The sequence below is a fragment of the Sturnus vulgaris genome, unplaced genomic scaffold (genome assembly GCF_052056855.1).
Source record: "Sturnus vulgaris isolate bStuVul1 unplaced genomic scaffold, bStuVul1.hap1 Scaffold_194, whole genome shotgun sequence".
NCBI classification, from domain to species: domain Eukaryota; kingdom Metazoa; phylum Chordata; class Aves; order Passeriformes; family Sturnidae; genus Sturnus; species Sturnus vulgaris.
In genome coordinates, this window is record NW_028276164.1 from 3,850,612 (window position 1) to 3,858,593 (window position 7,982).

The 7,982-nt window shown below is 60.7% G+C and overlaps 1 long non-coding RNA gene across 1 annotated transcript; it reads right to left on the bottom strand.

Annotated features, from left to right (window-relative positions):
• Window positions 1–357: 357 nt before the first annotated feature.
• LOC148218190 (uncharacterized) lies at window positions 358–1,665 on the bottom strand. Its single transcript, XR_015800559.1, has 5 exons — window positions 1,625–1,665; window positions 1,487–1,513; window positions 747–782; window positions 595–630; window positions 358–425 (listed from the first exon to the last, which is right to left on the bottom strand). It is a non-coding gene; the product is annotated as an uncharacterized LOC148218190 (long non-coding RNA).
• Window positions 1,666–7,982: the final 6,317 nt, after the last annotated feature.

The following is a 7,982-nucleotide window of genomic DNA, read 5'->3' on the forward strand; positions in this document are numbered from 1 at the left end:
GACCTTGTTCCCACCCCTCTCTTTGCAGGGACCTGCAGCAGGAGAAGGGATTTGGAGCCCCGGATACACCTGGGACTGGACTTGGCTCCTGACATCCATGGGGCTCCCAGAGCCTCTCACCCTGGAATATCCCAGAGCCCTTGCTGCTCCCACAGGGACACTGGGTGTCCCCAGAGCCCCCCAGTGCAAGGAAAGCCTTGGGGACAGCTCTGTCCACCTAACCCCAGCACATGGATCAGGGACAGCCCCCTCCATGTCCCTCTGACTTTCCCAAGCTCTGCCCACCCCACAGGGCTCAAGGCTCTGCCCTGGTCCCCGAGGATCTTTTGTGGGGCTGGAGAACCCCCAAGATTTCTCACCAGGGCATCCAGAGGGGCAGCCGGGCATCACTCCCGCAGAAGCTCCACCTGCTCAGCCACGAGGGGCTGGGGAGAAAGGCGGGGTTAGAGCCACACTGGGGGATACTGGGGCTGGTTGGGAGATACTGGGGCAGGCTGGGGTGTACTGGGGCACAGTGGGGTGTTCCGGGGTGCACTGGGGGGTGATGACCAGGACAGGGGAAGCTCTGGGCCCAGCAGAACTGCGGGTACCCACCTCAGACCTCTTCACTCGTTGGACGCCGTTCTTCTTCTGCAGAGAGATGGGGAGATGTCACTGGTCACTGGGGTGTCCCCAGTCCCAGCAAGGCACGGGGGGACCCAACGGGCCCCCAGTTCCCACACTGGTGCCCCAATTCCAGGACTTACCACAATGCATCCACCTGCCCCTCCTCCTATGACTGTCTGCAGATGGAGAACAAAGGTTTAGTCTGGAATGGTCCTTGTGGGAATTCAAGAGTCACAGGTGTCCCCACGCCCCGTGGCTGCCCCAATCTGAGTGGGAAAATCCCTTCTGCTCCCCCCAGTCCCACTCCAGGCAGTTTCATCCGATCCCTGTTCCTGCAGGGACCACGGTGGGGATGGAGACGAGGAGAGCGAGGGGAACTTGGGGCCTCCAAGGAGGAGGGGATGGAGTGGGATGTGAGGGCCCCAAAGACACTGAACTGGGGGAGTTGGGAGCCTCACGGGATGGGGCTGGGGGTGCTGAAGGGATGGGAATGGGGGAATGCAGGTGGGGAGGCAGGAATTCCAGTGGGGGGACATGGGGGCTGAAGTGGGAGGTGGCTGGGGCAGGAGAAAGCAGGGGCAGAGCACCAAAATTGTTGGGTTTGGGAGTCCAGGAGGGGGATTTGGGGATACTGTCATGGAGAATGAGAAAGGGAAGGGAGTGGAGGGAAAGAGGAGAGGAAGTGGACTGGGCATGGGGATCTTTGGGGTGACTGGGGTGCACTGGGATGGGTGGGAATACAATGGGGACCCTGGGGAAGGGGCAGCCTTGGGAAGTTCTGGGATGTACAGGCACGCACTGGGGTGCACTGGGATGGCCTGGAGGGTCATGGCCATGAGAGGGGAGGCTCTGGTTCAGCAGAAGAATTCAGGATACTCACATCGCCAACAGCAATGCCACCAACTCGCTGTGGAGAGAGCATGAGATGTCACTGGGGTGTCCCCAGTCCTAGTAAAGATTGGGGGTGACCAAACTTCCCCCCAGTTCCCACACTGGTGAACCCAGCTCCAGGACTTACCCCGACACATATAGCTCCACCACTGCCATCAAAGGTGGCCTGGGCAAGGAGAGCAAAGGTTGGTCAGGATTGGCCCTTGAGGGGCTGGGGGGACACAGGAGTCCCCAGCCCCCCACCTCCCACCCATGGCTGTCCTCTGCTCTGAGCAGGGGGTGCCAGGGGATTTGGGAACATCACTGCAGGGTGAAAGGCAATGAACTGAGGGCAAAGACTGGAGAGAAGACCCTGGGAATCATCTGGGGGCTTGAGGGGACCAGGGGCAGAGGGGGAGGCATTTCCCAGTTTGTGCCAGCTCAGCCTGGCTTGGGACTGGAACAGTTCATCCCAGTTTGGCCGAGTTCAGCCTAGTCTGTACTTAAATGAGTTTGGACCTCTTGGTCCCACTTCAGCCTAGTTTGGGACTGGTCTTTGTTCTTGTGTGGGCAACAGAGGAGATGCTGGGGAGATGCCCGAGGGGATCGATGGGATGGGATGGGATGGGATGGGATGGGATGGGATGGGATGGGATGGGATGGGATGGGATGGGATGGGGAGCCCAAAAGGACGGGATTTGGGGATAGCAGCACAGGAAAGCTCTGGGGCCCTCGCAGGGAGGAGCCGGGTCCGAGCATCCGTGGGGAAGCCGGGCTCTGGCAGCGGGAGTTGAATTGCGGCAAGGGGAAGGACAGAGGCAATGGTGGCGAGGAGAAAGCGGCACGGCCCGGGGCCGGGGAGCCCGGCGGAGCCCCTGCATTGGGAAGAGCCCTCAGACCTGAGCCCAGCCCGTGCCTTTGGAGCCTCACCTCGCTCTGTGCCGGCAGGCACAGCAGGATGGAGAAGAGCAGGGCCACGCTGAGCACAGCCACCTTCATCTTCCTCTCGCACTGGGCAGCGCTGGCTGAGGCTGCAGCAGGGCAGGAGCACCTTTATCCCTGCCGGGACTCCTCCCTGCGCCCTCCCTGACAGCCCCCAGGCCAAAGCCCGGCTTGGCACAGCCCCCAGCCCTGGCCACAAGCCCAGCCCTGGCACAGAGTCCATCCCGCCTGTGGCACGGATCCAGCCCCGCTCCCCGCATCCCTGCAGCTTCCTGCACGGGGCAGCTGCCCCTGGAGGGGACCGGGCACCTGGGGGGCCGAGGGGGGCAGGCAGGGATCCAAAGGCAGCTGGGGACCCTGTGGGGACACCCCCACTCCAACACAATCCATCCTCCAACAGCCCCCAGCCCCACACCCCCCATCTCCCGGTACCCCTCCCCTCCCAGAGCGTTCCTTGCAGGACACCCCGGAGCTGAGCCCGGCCCCAAACCTGGAGTGTCAGAGCAGGATTGTCCCTGTTCCCACTGCAGCCCCTGGGCTCATTGGGGCTGCACTGACCCCTCTTCCTGGGGCAGCAGCACCCCGGGATCAGGGAGAAGGGGCAGGGGGAGCACAGCGGGGTCAGGGGCCATGGCAGCAGCTGGGGGACCGGGATCTCCAGTCCCTGCAGGTGCCCTGGGGAGCACCGGGCAATGGTGGCACTGGGACACCGGGGCTGGCCTTGTGGCAGTGCTGGGCTGGTGGCAGTGCCCGGCTCCAGCCCATTCCTGTCCCTGCAGCCCCAGACTGCTCCAGGCCCCCAGGGGAAGATCCCCGGGCAGAGCCCCTGGCACAGCCACGGCCACCGTGTCCTGCTGGATCAGCCCAACCCCGCTGTGCTGAGCTGGCCCAGCCATCGGCTCCCAGGGGCTCTGTGCCCAGCAGGGCTGTGGCTCCAGACCGGGCTGGCACTGGGACACAGCTCCCGCAGCTCCCCTGGCCCCAGGGATGGCCCTGCCCTGTCCTGCCCTGGTCCCAGCGCTGGCCCTGAGCTGGGGCTGACCTTCCCAGCCCAGGGTCCTGCGCTGCTGTCCCAGCTCAGAGGCCCCTGTCAGGGTCACCCCGAGGACACAGATCAGTGACAGTCCCTGCCAGGGCTGCCACGAGCTGCCAGTGCCTCCATTCTCCACTGACATTCCGTGACATTTCCAGGACATGTTCCCTCCTCACGGGACACTGACCTCACAGAAGGGACCTGTTGTGGCACAGGTCAGAAAATCCTTCAGGCACCTGACTTGACTGTTTGCATTGGATTTTCCTGCAGAGCCAGCAGTGACCTGGAAGATTTTCCTTTTGCCTCTTGGTGCTTTGTGCCTCCTTTGTTGGAGAATTGAGGAGCATTGATCCTGGAGGGGCACAATGGATGTGAAGCTGCTCAGGAGATGAATTTCCAGCCCCTGGACACCTAAGGGGCCATTCCAGATGACCCCAGTATGGGGTTGATGGGTTCCTTTTTCCAGATCAGCACTTCAGGGCTCAGGGCTGACTGTGTCTCCCAGTACCAAATTCATGGAAAACACCAAGCTGTGTGGCACTGTGGATCTGCTGCTGGGCAGGAAGGCTCTGCAGAAGGATCTGGGCAGGCTGGATCGATGGGCTGAGGCCAAAATGTGAGGGTCAGTAAGGCCAAGTGTGGGGTCCCACACTGGGGTCACAACAACCCCATGGAATGCTCCAGGCTGGGGCAGACAGGCTGGAAAACTGGAAAAGGTCCTGGGAGTGCTGGTGGCAGTGTGTGAACATGAGCACAGGTGTGCCCAGGTGGGCAGAGGCAAAGGGCACCTGCGCTGTCCCAGCCATGGGGCAGCAGCAGGACCAGGGCAGTGACAATCCCTGTGCTGGCACTGCTGGGGACCCTTGAGGGCTGGGTCCAGGGCTGGCTCCTCATGGCCACAGAGACATTGAGGGGCTGGAGCGTGTCCAGGGGAGGGAACGGAGCTGTGGAAGGTGCTGGAGCACCAGAAGTGTCTGATGGAGCCGGGGGGGCTCAGCCTGGAGAAAAGGAGGCTCAGAGGGAACCTTCTCACTCTGCACAACTCCCTGACAGGAGGGGACTGCCAGGTGAGGGTCGGGCTCTGCTCCCAGGGAACAGGGACAGGGTGGGAGGAAACAGCCTGCAGCTGTGCCAGCTGGACATCAGGAGGAATTCCTTCATGGAAAGGGTGGTCAGGCCTTGAAAGGGGCTGCCAGGGGAGGTGATGGAGTCCCCATCCCAGAGGTGTCCAAGGAAAGCCTGCAAGTGGCACTCAGGGCTCTGGTGGGGATTGGTCACAGGGTGGCTTTGGTGGTCTTGGAGGGCTCTTCCAGCCACAGTGATCCTAGGATTCTGGGATTGTCCTGGAGAAATGCTTTTTGGCTTTTTTCCCATTCCAAGTTCTCTACTCGAGCTTCCAGTCTCCAGGGAGGTTCCCCATCTCACTTCCTTGTGTCCAACCCCCTGATCCACAGACAGAACCATGGGGTGACCCACGGGCTGTGGCACCAGCACCACCCCCTTGAGCAGAAATTCTTCATAGCTGAGACAGTAGGAGCAGGAAAAACATCCTTCCTTAAAAGCTGGAATAACTGTTGGGACATTTTCTCCACAGCTGAGACACATCCCAAGGGAGGCAGGGCCATGCCCAGTTCCTGGAGCTGGGTGGCCTGTCCAGCTCATTGTCCCCACGCTCTTGGTGAACAACATCAGTCAGTGCACTTTGCACAAACTCTCTCTGCATGGACAGCACGTACAGGATTCCATCCAGGTGTTGGGATGGCTGCTTGTTCTCCAGGTTCCTGTAAATTGCCTCCCCCACAGGTGATTCCCTCAGATCCTGGGTACCTCCCTCATCAGGGGCTCACAAGATCTTGCTCAAAGAGATTCCTGTCCTTCCCAGTGAGCAGGAGCTGCTTCTGGAGGCTGAGGACTGCTGCCCCATTCCCAACCCCACTGTCAATGCCCATATCCCCAGCAAGGAATCCCCTCGAATTCCTAACTCTTGGCCCCGGTATCTGGCATTGGAGTAACCAGCTCATGGTTTGCTCTCCCAGAGAGTGGCTGAAATCTTTTTGCATCTCTCCCAAGTCAGCCTCTGTTTCCATGGATCCTTCCTGGCTCCAGGGCAGCCAGGGCAGCCAAGGGCCATGGTCTGGTGTTTGTGTGTCTGGAGATCCAGGGCTGCCCTGTTCCCCTCCCTGGATGTGGAGCAGGGGCAGGATGGGCCCAGCTGTGTCACACAGAGTTGGTGCTGGGGTTCCTTCCCTTGGCTTGAACCTCAGGACACTCCCTCCCTCCTGAACTCGCTCAGGTTGAAGTCTCAGACTGTTGGAGGTGACAACCTTCAGAGGGACCTGCCTGTGTTTGCCCACCTTGTCAGCCACGACTGCACTGCTTTGGGATGGGGCAAATCCCTGGGGGTCTCCCTAAAGAGCTGGTGAACCTTAGGAAAACCTGGGAAGCTCTTCTTGGGAAGCACCACCAGGAGGACTGTAGCTTCACAAGGATGTTCAGGACACTGAGGAATTGTTGGAATCAGGAAGAGCACACCTATGACAGAGGCACAGGTGGGGCAGGTGCTATTCTTGTGTGTCCTCTGCTGAAAACATCTTGGAGGACAAAAGGCAAAAAAAGTGAAATTGGGAATTGTCTCCATCCCCAAAGCAGAGGCATGGCCCAGCACAGAGCTGCAATGCCTGACAAAGATCAAGGCCAGGATTTTACAGCACTACCCAGAAAGCCCCCACAGAGCACAGTGACTGCAGCCCAAACCCACCTGTCAGGATTCCAGCAGGGACAGGAGCATGGCACAGCTGGGAAAACTGATGGGGAGACCTGGAAAGGCTTTGCTATGGCCAGCAACTGCTCACCAGCCAGTTATCCCAGCCAAACCAGAACAACAGCACTGAGACCCCCTGTTCCTGTCCTGTGTCCCCGCCTCTCCCCCACACCACAGCTACTGAGGGAGTCTGGCAAGTGGAGGGCTCTGGGAAATTTGGAAAGGAGATGTAAATATGGGGAGAACAGGTTCCTCTTTTATCCCCTGTGACCACCACAACACCTCCCTGTGGTCCCAGCCTGGGGAGAATGGCCAGGCCAGAAACTGATTTGAAACCTGACTGTGGAAGAAATCCCAAGGACAGAATGACAGAAAAATCAGAAATTTCCAAGGTTGCTCACAGTCCTGCCCAGGGAGAGGAAGGAACCACTCGAGGACAGATCAACTAAACCTCAGACCCCCCTGATCATTTCTCTAACCCATCTCTCCATCATACACCAAACTGGGAATTTGGGAATTTTCCATGTTCTAGTGAGCTGCTGATCTGGAAACAGGAACACGTAGGTGCAGAGTTCATGAACCCACAGCTGGGAACATCTGGAATGGCCCCTTAGGTGTCCAGGGGCTGGAAATGTCCCTGGGCCCCTCCAGGATCAACGCTCCTCAGTTCTCCAACAAAGGAGGCACAAAGCACCAAGAGGCAAAAGGAAAATCTTCCAGGTCACTGCTGGCTCTGCAGGAAAATCCAATGCAAACAGTCAAGTCAGGTGCCTGAAGGATTTTCTGACCTGTGCCACAACAGGTCCCTTCTGTGAGGTCAGTGTCCCGTGAGGAGGGAACATGTCCTGGAAATGTCACGGAATGTCAGTGGAGAATGGAGGCACTGGCAGCTCGTGGCAGCCCTGGCAGGGACTGTCACTGATCTGTGTCCTCGGGGTAACCCTGACAGGGGCCTCTGAGCTGGGACAGCAGCGCAGGACCCTGGGCTGGGAAGGTCAGCCCCAGCTCAGGGCCAGCGCTGGGAGCAGGGCAGGACAGGGCAGGGCCATCCCTGGGGCCAGGGGAGCTGCGGGAGCTGTGTCCCAGTGCCAGCCCGGTCTGGAGCCACAGCCCTGCTGGGCACAGAGCCCCTGGGAGCCGATGGCTGGGCCAGCTCAGCACAGCGGGCTTGGGCTGATCCAGCAGGACACGGTGGCCGTGGCTGTGCCAGGGGCTCTGCCCGGGGATCTTCCCCTGGGGGCCTGGAGCAGTCTGGGGCTGCAGGGACAGGAATGGGCTGGAGCCGGGCACTGCCACCACCCCAGCACTGCCACAAGGCCAGCCCCGGTGTCCCAGTGCCACCATTGCCCAGTGCTCCCCAGGGCACCTGCAGGGACTGGAGATCCCGGTCCCCCAGCTGCTGCCATGGCCCCTGACCCCGCTGTGCTCCCCCTGCCCCTTCTCCCTGATCCCGGGGTGCTGCTGCCCCAGGAAGAGGGGTCAGTGCAGCCCCAATGAGCCCAGGGGCTGCAGTGGGAACAGGGACAATCCTGCTCTGACACTCCAGGTTTGGGGCTGGGCTCAGCTCCGGGGTGTCCTGCAAGGAACGCTCTGGGAAGGGAGGGGTACCGGGAGATGGGGGGTGTGGGGCTGGGGGCTGTTGGAGGATGGATTGTGTTGGAGTGGGGGTGTCCCCACAGGGTCCCCAGCTGCCTTTGGATCCCTGCCTGCCCCCCTCGGCCCCCCGGGTGCCCGGTCCCCTCCAGGGGCAGCTGCCCCGTGCAGGAAGCT